This window comes from Peromyscus eremicus, chromosome 7 (genome assembly GCF_949786415.1).
Source record: "Peromyscus eremicus chromosome 7, PerEre_H2_v1, whole genome shotgun sequence".
NCBI lineage: Eukaryota > Metazoa > Chordata > Mammalia > Rodentia > Cricetidae > Peromyscus > Peromyscus eremicus.
In genome coordinates, this window is record NC_081422.1 from 94734001 (window position 1) to 94742317 (window position 8317).

An 8317-nucleotide genomic window follows, 5' to 3' on the forward strand; every position below is an offset into this window, starting at 1 on the left:
ACACACATGCACACTCACACAAAGATAAACAAAAACGTAATACCCAATTTTTTTTTAAAAAAAATAAAACTTTGGATTGATGCTATACCAGGGTTTATGAGAAGCCCTGGGTCTGATCCCAAAACTGAAGGAATGAAAAAGAGACAGGAGAGGAGAGGGGCAGGGAAGGAAGGGAGGAAATTAAGGAAGGAAAAAAGGAAAGTTTAAATGATTTTACTTTGCTACTTTGGTAATTTGCAGAGAATTTTTTTCTGGGGTTGGACAGATGGCTCAGTGGTTAAAGAGCTTTTTCAGAGGGTCTAGGTTCTGTTCCCAGAACCCACAACACATGGTACACTTACAAGTAGGCAAAACACTCAAACACATAAAATAAAAATAAATCTTTAAAAGACTGTGAAATCTAAATGAAAGATATTACTGGTTCCTAAATAGTGAAAAATATGTTCAAAGTAGTATTTTAAGATCAGCACAGGCAGAATATATTTGAGCCATCCAGGCAGAAAACCCAGTTAGAGCTAGTGAGCTAGAAATTAAAAACAGTGTAAGAATACAAAGATAAGAAATTTTTTTTAAGAAAATGACTGCAAAAATAGGTCAATGTTAAGGTTTATGTCTGGGTTACTGAAAGCATGTTACATAATGCATCAGCAAAGAAAGAAAGTGCATGGAATTGGTTTTGAAGGGAAGACTTTGAAGTTCTACTTCCGAGGTAGGTTAAAATAAGAATCATCTAGACCTCTCAACTGTCTTCAAACTGTCTGATTTGTTAAGTGTTCAATAACGTCACAAGCGTTTCCTTCAATTTTACTTAGTGAAATAATCATTTTCTGTCATTAAAAACATGCATTTTTTCTGTATTATCAGTTTAATTCATTCTTTTCAAGTTTTTCTGAGAAGGAATTTATTTATAACAATAATCACATCAAACTGTGAACTCTGGAAAAAGTTCTCAAAATATGAAAACTAGCAGCATAAATAATCACTCGGTGTTTAATAAACCATTATATTAATGTGTCAACTATTTACATGACTCTGTAAGCACTAGGAAAATCTCAACAACAAAAAAAGGCTTGAGGGAGAGGCAAATCTTTTAGAACTTAATACTTATACATACAGCTGATATCTGAACACTGCACACTTACAGATATTCTAGCCGATTCCTACAGTTCAGTTTTCCTAGAGAAAGCCAAATGTGGCCACGATGAAAAAAGTACTAGTCAACCAATGCATATGCCTTGATTTACTATCAAGATGTGAATGGAATTTCTATTTAAAAACGAGACTGAAAATTATCTAACAAAACTTTCTTCTTGGACTATTTCTCCATTGACTTTGTGACTTCGCTAAAGGCTGAAAACAACGGATTTCTAGGTGCCTAAGAAATCACTAAGGATGATCATAAAGCTATCAAAGTTAAGCTTTTGAAAACGAACACTTCTTGCAAAACTTCACCCGTTTTGGCTGGACACTGATCCTCGTTGCTCCCCACCCCAAGATGGGGGTCAGAAGTTTTCTTCACCTCACTCTTCCCTAACTCCTAAGGATTCTTACCTAACTAACATGAGGGGCAGAATTTTCTTCGGGTGACTTCAGCTCGGTTCGACATTAACCAAGCGATGATGTTACGGTCCGCAACCATGAACAAAAACCCAGCTTCACCGGCTGTTAACATTAAACCCAACTTGAGCGGAAACCCGTGCGCAACGGTACAAAAGCAACCCAGCAAGCTGTTTTTCCTGGACCTACCCCAACTCACCAGCCCCCTGGCCGCCCCCATTTCTCCTGCTCCGGAGCGGTGGGGGGAGGGCAGGGCGCGCCCCGAGGATGTCCCCCTGACCGGCTTCCTCCCGCGGGCGGCTGGAGGTGAGAGCGCCCTTCCTGCCAGCCCGCGCGTCCCTACCTTCCCGGCCCCAGACACCGCCACAGACCGACCGCGACAGGGCTTTCTGGGGAGCGCCGAGGCACGCGCCGCACACTTGCCTGCCCGCCTCCCCGAGCGGCCTTCACCGCTCCGGCGAGAGGCCGCGGGGGTCACCGGGGATGCACCGCGGACACCCGAGCTCCACCGAGCGGCCTCCCCGCCCCCTCCGCTCCGCCGCCGGCAGACGGCGCCCCCGGGCTAACTTCGCCGGGGAAGAGGAAGCGACGAGACTAACAGCGCGGACGGACCGGGAGGCCGGAAGGACTGTGCGTGTCCGCACGCAGGCAGGGCCGTCTCACCTTCCCCTCCGCCGAGCCCGCGGCCCCCGTCACCTGAGGACTGCACCGGGACGCCACCGCGGCTGCCCGGAGGCCGTTACCGCACGAGGCCTGTGCTGCGCCGCCGCGTAGCTCTCAGAGAGAGGCGGGGCGAGAGCAACCGGTGGGCGGGCCGGTGCGGGCAGGAAACCCGCTCCACGCCCAATCTAATAGGCTCCATCGCCTCCGGGGCCCGCCCCTGACGCCACAGCGGAAGGCGCCGCTCCGGGATTGGACGAGCTGGCCTGTCAATCAAGCGCGGCGCTGAGGGTTCGGTGAGCTGAGACTGCGCGGCGCTCAGAGCGGAGAAGGTGAGGGACGCTGGGCCTGGCGGCGGCTGTGTTCTTCCCCCAGCTTCCTCGGTGGCTGCTTACTTTCCGCCTCTCTCAGCGCTGCTGAAACCTGTCATTATAATCGCTCATTAATGTCGGCCCCGAGTTCAGCCCCAACTGCTCTGGTTCCTGCACCTGAAGGGGCCGACCAGCTGCAGATTCTTAGGGACAGGGAGCGACAAAGAAAAAATAATAATAATAAGCCTCGGAGAAAAATGTAAGATGTTTGTTCATTAAAACCACGGCCAAAATAAGCTGTTTGAGGAACTTCCGAGTGCCCTGGTGCGTGGGCAGCCTTCACTCTCGGCTTCCAGCCCTGCCAGAAAGGACAGTTACCTTTGCCCTTGGGCTGAGCATGGCAGTGGCGCAGCCCCAGCCACCTGCCAAGGCATCTGTAAATCGGTTCACCTTCCGAACTAGTCTTGCAGCCACCTGTAACTGCCTGACTGTTTCCTAACCATCTTTGTTTCCTAGTATAGGTGTGGCACCCAAAGAAACACTCTAGGTTAGGTAACTTCACTGAAACGTGTTTTTGCCTCCAGCGTAACTACGCCCATATACCTAGATTGCAAAGTCTGTTAAATGAGGAACAGTGACAGCGTTCATCCCACCCACCCCCACCCCCATGTCTAACACACCGTCGGCAATAATCAAGCCATTAGTACATCTTCCTTTCACTTTCTAAAAAATTATTTTTATTTTTTTCTGTGTACCAGTGTTATTGCCTTTATGTATATTTGTGTGCCATATGCATGCCTGGTGCCCCTGGAGGCCAGAAGAGGGTATAGGATCTTCTGGAACTGGAGTTACAGGTGGTTTTAAACCACATGTGGGTGCTGGGAATCAAACCCAGGCCCCCTGGAAGAGCAACCAGTGCTCTTAATCACTGAACCATCTCTTCAACTCCGTCTTTGCACTGTAATACAAACCCTACCTGTAAGTCCTAAATATTCACTTTTCTGCATTTAATTGCATGTTGAAGGATACATGGGTTCACCTGCCTTAGGTAAACTACAAATTACTTGTGGGCCCCTTCTTAGCCTGAGTTTAGTTGAGAAAAGTAGACCATAAAACTGGGCAAAGGATACCCTGCCTACATTCTATTGACAGTATCAAAAGTAAGTAATGCAAAGTATATATTAAAAAGTATACAAAGCTGGGCAGTAGTGGCACATGCCTTTAATCCCAGCACCTGGGAGGCAGAAGCAGGCAGATCTCAGTGAGTTCCAAGCCAGCCTGGTAGCCAGCCTGGTCTACAAATCAGGATAGCCAGGACTGTTACACAGAGAAACTCTGTCTCGAAAAATGAAAACAAAGAAACATACAGATCACCACACCTTTTGTCTTAGCACTGGAGAGGCAGAGGCAGATTCAAGTTTTGCAAGTTCAAGACAGCCTGATCTATGTAGCAAATTCCAGGACAGCCAGGGCTATACAGAACAACTTTGTCTCAAAAGCAAACAAAAACCATACAGGCAGCTCACTCCCATTAACTCCAAAGGAGGAGATTTAGGGTGATAAAGAAAGGAAATAGGAACCCTCCATAACTTGAGGCCTTTCCCAGGAAACTATTGACAGCTTATTGTTAAAATGCTATAGTTTAGTGTCCCGATCAGACAAGAATGTGTAGGGGAACAAAGTCCTACCTATCTGCTGGCAAGAAGTTATCACAGGCTTGATATTGACGTGTAGAAATTAGTTGGCCCTACTAACTAAATTTAATTTCTGGATTTAGTATGGTTATTCTACTACAGGAAAAGTACACTTTGTATGGTAGGTGCTACAACAGACACTGGATATCTTAAGAGTCCATACCAGTGTCAGATATGGAGATTTAAACCAACCTGTATTATTAATATGCCAAACACAACAACAGTTGGATCTAGGAACAGAGGCATTAAGCCACTGTGAGAGGGGAAATGTGTAGTAAGACTGTTCAGGCAAAAAGAAGGATTTGGGGGTTTACATAATATAAAGACATTAAGCGATTGTAGCATATTGGTGGAGCAGATGATGGCTAGAATTTAAGCAATATGTTGTGAAAGCAAAGGACCCTAGCGTTTATCCTATAAGCAATGAGAAGTCACTAGAGAGTTGTTGCTTGTTTTTTTAGCACTTTAACGGTCATACTGAGGATTTCTGGTCTTCATTGCTTCTTCTGAGGAACAAGCTGCAATTCATTTTTAAAAACTTTCTTTTGTGTGTGTTGAGTGTTTTGTTTACACGTTTGTAAGTGCACTGTGTGCCTGCAGTTCCATCAGAAACCAGAAGGGGGCATCAGATCCCCTGGAACTGGACTAACAGGCAGTTGTAAGCTGCCTTATGTGTGCTAGGAACCCAGCCTGGGTTCTCTGAAAGAGCAACAAGTGTTCTGAATGGAGGAATCATCTCTCCAACCCCAAGTTGCAATTCTTGAAATCTTTTACTTATTAACTGTGGTAGTTTCAATGTAATTGGCCTCCATAATCTCATAGGGAGTGGCACTATTAGAAGGTCTGGCTTGGTTGGAGTGGGTATGGCCTTGTTGGAACAAGTGTGTCACTATAGGGGTGGGCTCTGAGGTTTCCTATGCTCAGGATACTGACCAGTGTCTCAGTTGACTTCCTGTTGCCTCCATCGATAGCACTCTCAGGACCTGCACCACATCTGCCTGTGGCCCTCCATGTTCCCGTCATGATGATAATGCACTGAACTTCTAAAACTGTAAGTGAGCCACCTCAATTAAATGTTTTCTTTATGAGAGCTGCTGTGATCATGGTGTCTCTTCACAGCAATAAAAACCCTAAGACATTAGCATTTATTTATTTATTTGGGGTGTGTGGATGTGTGCGTGTGTGTCTGTGTCTGTACACATGCATGTGTAGAGTTGGTTCTCTCATTCCACCATGTGAATCCAAGGATTCAACTTGGGCCGTTAGGATTGGTGGCAAGAGTCCTTATCCATTGAGCCATCTCACTGATGCTGTAGTTCGTCATTGCTTTTCTGTGCATTTTGTCTTTATGCTCTGGTTATTTTTTAAGATCTATAACTTCATCGTCATCAGCAAAGATGCACTGTTTCTAGATGTCTTTTTCTATTTCTCCTGCCAGGCATTCATCTAGTTTCAGATTTCTGAGTCGCTGGTGTTTATTTTCTGTCTTGAATCAACTTTATGCTATACTTCTTAGTAAGTCTCTATTCTCTCCATTCCACTCTGCACCACTGTCCCTCCAGGTCCTCTTTCTGTGCTTTCATTTGCTGTGTGTGTGTTTATGTCCATGCACATCCATTGCAGCTTGCACCCAAGACTTCATGTGTGCTGCCCAAGCATTCCATCAACCGGCTATATACCCAGCCTTTTTGACTTTTTAAAATTTGTACATAGGATCTTGCTAAATTACCCAAGCTGTACTCAATTTAGGTGCATCCTGCCTTAGCTAAGAAGCTAAGATAAAAGGTTTATACCTCCATACCTGGCTCAGGTTGCATAACGTCTATTGTTAACTAATATCTAGTAATCACAGAAAATCTAAATGTTGACATTTCCCCAAAGCTAGGTATCTTATTAGTATCTTTGGATTTTTTTTTAAGATGATTTTGGCCCTTTACTCAGGAAAACAGAAATCACAAGATATCACAATGGAGAAGATTTAGTATTGTGTGTTAATGGACTGAAAAATCTGAAACCAGGTTTGGTGCTTCATGCCTGTCATCCCATCATTGGAGAGGCAGATACAGGAAGGATCACCCCAAGTTCAAAGCCATCTGGGGGTGTAGAGTGAGACCCTGTCTCAAATAGACTCCCCCCCAAAAAAACAAAAGGTCAGGTGTGGAAGGCCAGGGACACTGAGCACTGAGCTAACCCAAAAGAGATTGTGCTTCATGGATCAACTACCACCCCTAGGGCTAGCAAAAGAGTGTATCAGGTTTGTACTGTAGGATTTCAGAAGCACAGAAGCATGGCCCAGCTGGGCTATAGCTCAGACCTCCAGGAGGAAGCTCTGCAGCTGGCCCTGCTACTGCTCAAAGGGGATGATGTTGTGGGCAAGAATGATGTGATAGGAAGGAATAATGTCAAAAGTAACTTAAGGATAGCATTAATCCTTGCTGATTGCTGGGGTAAAGAGCAACATATGCTAAAGGCAAATAGAGAGAGGAAAGTCCCTTCTCTTTCTGCCTTCTAATCTTCCTCTATTAACTTTTTGCTTTCTCGTGTATTTATTTATTTATTTATTTATTTACTTACTTACTTACTTACTTACTTATTTATTTGCAGGACTTGGGGTTGAATCTACAGCAGCTTGCTATATAGTAGGTAAGTGCTCTGCCACTGAGCTATACCCCCAGTAGCTACCCCGCTTTTGAAAACAGGTCTAAGTTGCCAAAGCTAACCTTGAACTTGTGATCCACCTGCCTCAGCCTCCCAAGTAACTAGAATCACAACCCTATGCTACCAGGCTCAGCTCCTCAATCCTTTGTAGGCAAAACCCTGTGGGAAATACTAGCAAGCATCAAAAAAATGAAATGTGTGGGGGTGAGTTGGGAGCTAAGAGACAACACCTTAATAATCTGTATCACATCAACATGTACTTGTGCAGAATTAATAATGGCCTAAATTAGACCCAAATTAATGCTATCTTGTAGCTTTTATGGACCTAAAGACCCTTTTGAGGAGAGTCTCAGGATACTATGTCAATTTTCTGCTCTATTATGATTACTGCTAGTGTGTTAAAAACGATTTCATTTTAATTTTTCTTGTTCTTGAGAATTTCATACATGTATACAATGAAATATGATCATATCCAACCCTATTTCCCTCCTCTAACTCTCCCCATATGCCTGAATGCCCCCTCAACATGTCCCCCTCCCAACTAATGACTTTTTTTTTTTTTTTTTGGTTTTTCGAGGCAAGGTTACTCTGTATAGCACTGGAAATGACTTTTTTTTTTATAACCTACTAAATGCAATTAGTGCTGTCCATATGTAGTGTGGGGTGGGGGGACTGGAACACAATAATATATCAGTAGGAACAGCTTCAAACAGTTATTCTCCCTCCCCCAAGCAGGTATCAGCCACCAATAACTCAGTAAGGCGTGGGTCCTGGAGAGTCCCCCACCCTTCTATGCTGAAATTGTGCCTTGCTTCATGTTGTACAGGTCTTGTGCAAGTGACCACATCTGCTATGAGTTCATCACTGCAATAGACATGTCAGTGTTGGGTTTTGTTGTTGTTGTTGTTTTGATTTTTGTTTTTTAGGAGTATGGCATGTCTGCTTTACTTACATACTTACCGTAGAATCATAAACAGGAGCAGCTATGAAAAAAGACTTTCATATAAGGATAAGGAGACTCTGTCCAAACATTAGCTCTCACATCATCAGACACAAAATGGTCTGGATTATGGATTATATACAATAGGTGAGAATTCTTTATACTCTACACTCATTCCCTATATATTGCCTAATGTGGCCCACTATGAGAAGACAAACTTTCCATTCTAATGTTTAGACTCCCTGTTACTGAAAATCCAGCTTTTCTTTACTCCCCTTATTCATCTCAACTCAAAGCCTTTAGATTTTTAGCGGAAAAATGGACTTTAGCTAGGTGTCCAACATTTTATCTATGGTGTAATTTTCATGAATATTTTTAAATATTGAAGGATGTTTGTTGCACATTTGTAGAACATTAATAAACATTTTTTCATCTGGGTGGTGGTGGTGGTGGTGGTGGTGGTGGTGGTGGTGGTGGTACACACCTTTAATCCCAGC

The 8317-nt window shown here is 44.1% G+C and overlaps 1 protein-coding gene and 1 long non-coding RNA gene across 5 annotated transcripts in view; one reads left to right on the forward strand and one right to left on the reverse strand.

Moving 5' to 3' along the window:
• Positions 1–2384, reverse strand: part of Nck1 (NCK adaptor protein 1) — a 63209-nt gene extending 60825 nt beyond the window's left edge. Inside the window, exon 1 of one of the 4 annotated variants that reach the window (XM_059268449.1) lies at positions 2221–2384. The gene's annotated coding sequence lies outside the window, so the exon portion shown is untranslated. Of the gene's footprint in view, positions 1–2169 lie in introns of all 4 variants that reach the window. The other 3 variants (XM_059268450.1, XM_059268448.1, XM_059268451.1) reach the window with 3 other exon arrangements.
• LOC131915312 (uncharacterized) lies at positions 1965–8256 on the forward strand. The gene is made up of 4 exons (XR_009380316.1): positions 1965–2549; positions 5194–5273; positions 6827–6865; positions 7807–8256. It is a non-coding gene; the product is annotated as an uncharacterized LOC131915312 (long non-coding RNA).
• The last annotated feature ends 61 nt before the right edge of the window (positions 8257–8317 follow it).